We start from the raw sequence: 8,761 nt of genomic DNA on the forward strand, positions 1-8,761 counted from the left end.
CACCTGAAACAAAATGAAATAGGCTATTGATTGTCCATTGGCTTTAGGCCAATTCTAAGAAGCAGGCCTTGTTAAGATTTATCTTAGCTCAGAAGGGCTCTGAAATTAAAAGTAGGTACAAGGGCATTAATAGTTCCAAGGTGTCTACTATGGATGAGTTTCTTATACCTGAGAACACAAACATTTGTAATTAAATCAAATCAGCTAATCAGAAAAAGTAAACTAATATGTACAACATTCAAGACAAACATTGTTCAATACTGACACAACATTTTTGAATTGTATTGATAATGCTTTATGGTGTAGAGGTCCAACCTATAAGCTTCTAATTGTATTTGAGCATTATATTGGCAGTTTATTGTGTTCATCATCATGTCCTGCGTGCAAAATCAATTTTTAATGGAGAGCAATTTCATACTTTGATCAAATTACCTCAAAAGAGAGAGTGGGAAGGGGAAGATTGCACCTAGCTACAGTTTGTACGCCAGATATGTGATAACTATGTTTCCATTGGGGGGTGTTACAGGTTAGCTTATACAAAACACCATGCTTACGCAAAATGCTTACTTACAATCCCTTAACCAACAATGCAGTTTTAATTAAGTAAAAAAAAGAATGTTAACTGAAGTAAAAAATTAAAAAATACAAATAAAGGGGCGGCAGGTAGCCTAGTGGTTAGAGCATTGTGTCACGGTTGTCGTCGGTAATGGAGGACCAAAACGCAGCAGGTATGTGTATGCTCATCGTGTGTATTTATTTACAAACTAAATGAACACCAAAACAACAAAACGAAACGAACTCACGAACAACAAAACAGTCTGGCAAGGCACAAGGCTAAACTCAGAACAATCTCCCACAATTAAACAGACACACACCCAACTAATATAGGACTTCCAATCAAAGGCAACACCACACAGCTGCCTTCAATTGGAAGTCCACCCCAATTAACTCTACATAGAAAACAGACTACCTAGACTAGACATAGAATTACATAAACATAGATCATAAACCAAAAACCCAGAAATACTAAATCAAACGCCGTTTTACCAAAACACCACCCTGAACCACATAAAACAAATACCCTCTGCCACGTCCTGACCAAACTACAATACCAATGAACCCTTATACTGGCCAGGACGTGACACATTGGGCCAGTAACCAAAAGGTTGCTGGCTTGAATCTCCGAGCTGACAAGGTAAAAATCTATCGTTCTGCCCCTGAACAAGGCAGTTAACTCACTGTTCCCCGGTAGGCCGACATTGTAAATAAGAATTGCCTAGTAAAATGAAGGTTAAATTTAAAAAAAAAATACATTTAAACAATTTTAAAATAAGAAAAATAACAAATAATTAAGGACCAACAAAAAAATAACAGTAGTGAGGCTATATATAGGGGGTACCGGTACAGAGTCGATGTGCGGGGGCACCGGTTAGTCAAGGTAATTGAGGTAATATGTACAGTTGAAGTCGGAAGTTTACATACACCTCAGGTCTGCCCACAAATGTTCTACAGGATTGAGGTCAGGGCTTTGTGATGGCCACTCCAATACCTTGATTTTGTTGTCCTTAAGCCATTTTACCACAACTTTGGAAATATGCTTGGGGTCATTGTCCATTTGGAAGACCCATTTGCGACCAAATTTAACTTCCTGACTGATGTCTTGAGATGTTGCTTCAATATATCCACATAATTTTCCTACCTCATGATGCCATCTATTTTGTGAAGTGCACCAGTCCCTCCTGCAGCGAAGCACCCCCACAACATGATGGTGCCACCCCGTGCTTGATTGGGATGGTGTTCTTCGGCTTGCAAGCGTCCCCCTTTTTCCTCCAAACATAACGATGGTCATTATGGCCAAACAGCTCTATTTTTGTTTCATCAGACTGGAGGACATTTCTCCAAAAAGTACGATCTTTGTCCCCATGTGCAGTTGTAAACCGTAGTCTGGCTTTTTTATGGCGGTTTTGGAGCAGTGGCTTCTTCCTTGCTGAGCGGCCTTTCAGGTTATGTCGATATAAGACTCGTTTTATTGTGGATATAGATACTTTTGTACCTGTTTCCTCCAGCATCTTCACAAGGTCTGTGCTGTTTCTGGGATTGATTTGCACTTTTCGCACCAAAGTATGTTCATCTCTAGGAGGCAGAACGCGTCTCCTTCCTGAGCGGTATGCCGGTTGTGTGGTCCCATGGTGTTTATACTTGTGTACTATTGTTTGTACAGATGAACATGGTACCTTCAGGTGTTTGGAAATTGCTCCCAAGGATGAACCAGACTTGTGGAGGTCTACAATTTTTTTTCTGAGGTCTTGGCTGATTTCTTTTGATTTTCCCATGATGTCAAGCAAAGAGGCACTGAGTTTGAAGGTAGGCCTTGAAATGCATCCACAGGTACACCTCCAATTGACTCAAATTATGTCAATTAGCCTATCAGAAGCTTCTAAAGCCATGACATAATTTCCTGGAATTTTCCAAGCTGTTTAAAGGCACAGTCAACTTAGTATATGTAAACTTCTGACCCATTGGAATTGTGATACAGTGAATTATAAGTGAAATAACCTGTCTGTAAACAATTGTTAGAAAAATTACTTGCCATGCACAAAGAAGATGTCCTAACCGACTTGCCAAAACTATAGTTTGTTAACAAGAAATTTGTGGAGTGGTTGAAAAATGGGTTTTAATGACTCCAACCTAACTGTATGTAAACTTCCGACTTCAACTGTACATGTAGGTAGAGGAAATAGTCCGGGTAGGCATTTGATTAGCTGTTCAGGAGTCTTATGGCTTGGGGGTAGAAGCTGTTAAGAAACCCTTTGGACCTAGACTTGGCGCTCTGGTACAGCTTGCCGTGCGGTAGCAGAAAGAACAGTTTATGACTTGGGGCTTTCTCTGACACCGCCTGGTACAGAGGTCCTGTATGTCAGGAAGCTTGGCCCCAGTGATGTACTGGGCCATACGCACTACCCTCTGTAGCGCCTTGAGGTCGGAGGCTGGGCAGTTGCCATATCAGGCGGTGATGCAACCAGTCAGGATGCTCTCAATGGTGCAGCTGTAGAACATTTTGAGCATCTGAGGACCCATGCCAAATCATTTCAGTCTCTTGAGGGGGAATAGGCATTGTCATGCCGTCTTCACGACTGTCTTGGTGTGTTTGGACCATCATAGTTTGTTGGGGATGTGGACACCAAGGAACTTGAAGCTCTCAAGCTGCTCCACTACAGCCCCGTCGATGAGAATGGGGGCGTGCTCTGTCATCCCTTTCCTGTAGTCCACAATCATGTGTTTTGTCTTGATCTTATTGAGGGAGAGTTTGTTATCCTGGCATCGCCCTGCCAGGTCTCTGACCTCCTCCCTATAGGCTGTGTCATCGTTGTCGGTGATCAGGCCTACCACTGTTGTGTCGTTGGCAAACTTAATGATGGTGTTGGAGTCATGCCTGGTTATGCAGTCATGGATGAACAGGGAGTAGAGAATGGGACAAAGCACGCACGCCTGAGGGGCCCCCGTGTTGAGGATCAGAGTGGCAGATGTGTTGTTGCCTACACTTACCTCCTGGGGGCGGCCCGTCAGGAAGTCCAGGATCCAGTTGCAGAGGGAGGTGTTTAGTCCCAGGGTCCTTAGCTTAGTGACAAGCTTTGTGGGCACTATGGTGTTGAATGCTGAGCTGTGGTCAATGAACAGCATTCTCACATAGGTGTTATTTTGTCCAGGTGGGAAAGGGCAGTGTGGAGTGCAATAGCGATTGCATCATCTGTGGATCTGTTGGGGCAGTATGCAAATTGGAGTGGGTCTAGGGTTTCTGGGATGATGGTGTTGATGTGAGCCATGACCAGCCTTTCAAAGCACCTCATGGCTACAGACGTGAGTACTACGGGTCGGTAGTCATTTACACAGGTTACCTTGGTGTTCTTGGGCACAGGGACTATGGTGGCCTGCTTGAAACGGTCAGGGACAGGTTGAAAATGTCAGCGAAGACACTTGCCAGTTGGTCAGCGCATGCTCAGAGTACATATCCTTGTGATCCGTCTGGCCTTGCAACCTTGTGAATATTGACCTGTTTAAAGGTCTTACTCACATCAGCTATGGAGTGTGATCACACAGTTGTATGGAACAGCTGATGCGCTCATGCATGCTTTAGTGTTGCTTGCCTCGAAGCGAGCAAAGAAGTTATTGAGCTCATCTGGTAGGTTCGTGTCACTGGGCAGCTCGCGGCTGTGCTTCCCTTTGTAGTCCATAGTAGTTTGCAAGCCCTCCCACATCTGATGAGCGTCGGAGCCGGTGTAGTATGATTCAATCTTAGTCCCGTATTGACACTTTGCCTGTTTGATGGTTCGTCAGAGGGCATAGCGGGATTTCTTATAAGTGTCCGGGTTAGGGTCCCGCTCCTTGAAAGCAGCAGCTCTACCCTTTAGCTTAGTACGGATGTTGCCTGTAATCCATGGCTTCTGGTTGGGATATGTACTGTCACTGTGGGGACGATGTCATCGATGCACTTATTGATGAAGCCAATCCGGGAACATATTCCAGTCTGTGCTAGCAAAACACTCCGGTAGCTTAGCATTAGTTTTTGCTTGTAAGCCGGAATCAGGAAGATAGAGTTATGGTCAGATTTGCCAAATGGACAGCGAGGGAGAGCTTTGTATGCGTCTCTGTGTGTAGAGTAAAGGTGGTCTAGAGTTTCTTTTCCTCTGGTTGCACATTTAACATGCTGGTAGAAATGAGGTAAAATGGATTTAAGTTTCCCTGCATTAAAGTCCCTGGCCACTAGGAGCGCCACCTCAGGATTAGCATTTTCTTGTTTGCTTATGGCCTTATACAGCTCGTTGAGTGCTGTCTTAGTGCTAGCATTGGTTTGTGGTGGTAAATAGACAGCTACGAAAAATATAGATGAAAAATCTCTTGGTAAATAGTGTGGTCTACAGCTTATCATGAGTTACTCTATCTCAGGCGAGCAAAACCTCCAGACTTCCTTAATATTAGATTTGGTGGACCAGCTGTTATTTACAAATAGATACAGACTGCCACCCCTTGTCTTACCGGAGGCAGCTGTTCTGTCTTTTTGATGGACCGAAAACCCTGCCAGCTGTACGTTATCAATGTTGTTGTTCATCGACAACTCAGTGAAACATAAGATATTACAGTTTTTAATGTCTCGTTGGTCGGATAGTCTTGATTGGAGCGCATCTATTTTGTTACCCAATGATTGCACGTTGGCTAATAGGACTGATGGTACACTAACCTGCTCTTGGCGATTCTGTCTTCATTCTCGATTTGTGGAAAAGGTATCTTAAAAATGAGAAGGTTCCTCACCATTTTAGCTGCCACACATCTAGCATTTCCCAGCATCTTTGCAGGAACAAGTCGTTTCTTTGCGATGTGGCCACGCACAGAATTAGATGACAGCACGTCACACAGTGCGACCAAAACAAAGATCTACACACACGCAAGAGGCATTTCTCACACGGTACAAAACATGAATTCAATATCTTTGAGTTTTCTCTGCCAATAGGAACAATGTCCCAATCATTCTCATGGCCATCTCTCTCCCACTTCACGTGTTGCCAAATTCTAATGTCCCACAGTGCTTTGCTCCTGCCTGTGTGATGTCTGGACCACCTGCCTGGGAAATCCAATCTCCAAAGCAGGATGTGTGGTGATAGTGATGACAATAAATGAGGAAAGCTCCCACTGAGAAAAGCTTTTGTCGTCTTCCCCTAATAGAAACTTTAAACAGCAGGGCTACTGTGGCAATGGATTTACATGGTTCATGGATGATCAATGCAACAAGGTAGGCTACAAAAGTGACACTTACAATTAATGGAGATTAGAATGTATGGTTGCTGACAGAAGTCATGGTACAGTAGAAATAAGAGGCATGATTTGGAAGCACTAAAGTCTATCTTTTTTTATGTATTGTCTTTATACCATGTTTCAGGTAACTTATTTTAGTGAATTTACATGTCAACTCTTTGTTTTGATCCAAATAAGCCCACGAGGACCTCTTTATATGCATGGTCTGATTGCCTGCGTATGGGACAAAGTTTAAGGGTCAGGATTAGTATAGTTCCGGTTGCAGGACCTAACATGAGCTCGAAGGCGTGTCCGAGGGCATGACTACCCTAAATCCTATTGTGGTCAATGTTAGGCTTAGGGATGGTCATTTTAACAGTAGTTATTCGAATAGTCTATGTCCACCGGCAGCAATTTCATCTCCTGGCATTGCTTTTGTGGCCAACAGCATGCTCATAACAATGTCAAAGCGAGCCAGCGAGACCTTGCCTTTCCTCGATCGGTTGTCACACTGCTTCGGGTTGTCATATCGGTTGTCATATCATCACAGATATACTTGCATAAAGTTCATATTTCAGAACTATTTTGCCTGTCCCACTCACTGGAATGAAATCGCCAATGCTGACATATGGCTCGCTTCGCCTCAAGTCGCTCGCCGTCCATTGGAAATGAATGACTTCCTATATTTCGGGGAACCTTCCATCTTAGAGGGCAATGCCCTCCAAAGTGTGAGGCCACAGGTGTACTGGAGTCAACAACTGGGGCAGTTGGATGGATACAGCTCTGTTATCACCGAGAAACACGAGTGTATCTCGGGTTCAGATGTGACTGCCAACCGGACTCTAAGCACAATTAATCCCTCGCCTGATCTCTCCAAGAAAGAAACAAAAGAGATGAAAAATAAATCCCTCAATCCTCTCCACGCTTTCATATAATACGATCTCTCGTTCTCTCATACACGTATTTAGTAGAGCAAGAGAGAGGAGAAGAAGAAGGGCAGAGAACAGAGAGAGGGATGAGGTATTTGGATTGCGGGGGGGGGGATAAGAAGGGGTAGACCAAGGCAGGGGAGGTGAGGTCAAACGTCACTGTCTCAGGCAATTTCGGTGTCAAAGGCGAAACTAGGGATTACAGGTGGATTTTTATCACGGTTCAATAAGAGATGATAGTGTTGGAGAACAGGCCTAACAAGCCTGACAAGCCTGGCAACATTTGGCATATAACGTAAAAATGATGTAATTTGCTGGTGGAGGAGACCAGATTATATAACCAGATTACAACCAGGTAAGGACGTCTTTTTTCAGGGCAACATCAAGACGTCATGGAGAGTGCTGCACCCCCCCCCCCCCCCCCCCCCATCCAATAATTCCAATCACATTAAGTCTCGGCCTTCATGGAGTAAGTCACACGCTTCAGGAAATAAGAGTGGCTGCCTCCTGGTAATGAAGAAATTAATTCACTGAGATAAGTAGGTGCATCGTACAATGCCCACATTCTCCCTCACAGTAGTAATCCCTATGACGTCTCTCAATAGATAATCCTTACCCCAAACGCTATCCGTATGGCATGATATTCCATATATTGCGCATCGTGGATCTATTAGGTAATGATGAAATAAACAGTCATCTATGGCATATGCCTTGCAAGAGGGATATAATACATTATGCCATGCACACCCATCCAAACCAATCTATACAATTCTATACATTTACAGAGAGGCTATTTTAGTAGAATCCCACACACATTACCCAGCCTCTCCTGTTTAGCAGCAGACTTGTCTGCAAACACGTTCAGTCAGATGGCATCCTTAAACAAAAGTGGAAATGACTGGCTGGCACACCCAAGGTCTAATTTGGGTGACAAAACCTATAGCGGGGAGAGCTGGGAGGATGGCGGAGGCGGCCCCCCCACTGACGATGCCATTCTGGTAAGTTATGATTCAGCCATCAGACTCTGCGCAGGCGGCTGTGGCTTTAATGCCTCCCTCCAGGACACTTCTGGGAGAAGGAAAACATCATGAAAGGTAATAACCGTCATAAAGCAGCCGCTGACAGGCTAGAAACATACTGTCTGTCTGTCTGTCTGTCTGTCTGTCTGTCTGTCTGTCTGTCTGTCTGTCTGTCTGTCTGTCTGTCTGTCTGTCTGTGGGAGGAGTCTCTTTCTGATGTAGTTAATGGAGATGAGACCACGAGGTTGATCCCAGGTCTCCTGCATGCCACACAACAAGACTGAAATCAATTGTTTAGGCATTTACTCCAGGAGCAAACGCAACATACAAGTCACAGTTGCGTACACGTCCCGTCGTTGGCCATAATGGTTAGGTTTAGGCCTATGCTTGGCGGGCAAAGCTGATCAGTTGGCGTCACTGCAACCAGTTTGCAACCGTTTTTTTTTTACCACCGGGTGGTAGGGAGAGATGATCTGAAATAAGTAAAAGAGGGAGAAAAGTATTCTTCATCTTTGAATCCCTACCTGACTGTTCTGTCACTCTCTCCAGAGATTTGAGCTAAACACACACAACCAGACAAGAATTGAAATTGACAGGCACCGGGCCAAATTACTGCTCACCCAGCTTGGTGGATAAGTTGATCAGTCACGGATGAGAAGCAGCGTGGACACACACTGATACACATGACATGTTCCGTGACTGGGACATTTGCTCATGCATGAATTGGTGAACAACTCGGTTTGGGCAATAAAATAAAACGCATCACAGCGGGCAAAATTGGATACAATCCCGTCAGTCTGACGTCTTCTGTGACATCATGGGTCAGGTTGTTCACTGGACATTGCGAGCTGGCTCTTTACCTGGCTGTAATCTGGTTACATCAGTTCAACTAAACAACCAGTTCACAACCAGAAAAATACAGCATTTTGACGTCCCATGTGAAATTTACTCAGCCTGAAGTGTCCCCACTTGCACCATCAAATAGCTAGCTTTTCGGTGGTGCCGACGGGTAGACACTTTGGGAGA

This window comes from Salmo trutta, chromosome 2, assembly GCF_901001165.1.
Source record: "Salmo trutta chromosome 2, fSalTru1.1, whole genome shotgun sequence".
Classification (NCBI taxonomy): domain Eukaryota; kingdom Metazoa; phylum Chordata; class Actinopteri; order Salmoniformes; family Salmonidae; genus Salmo; species Salmo trutta.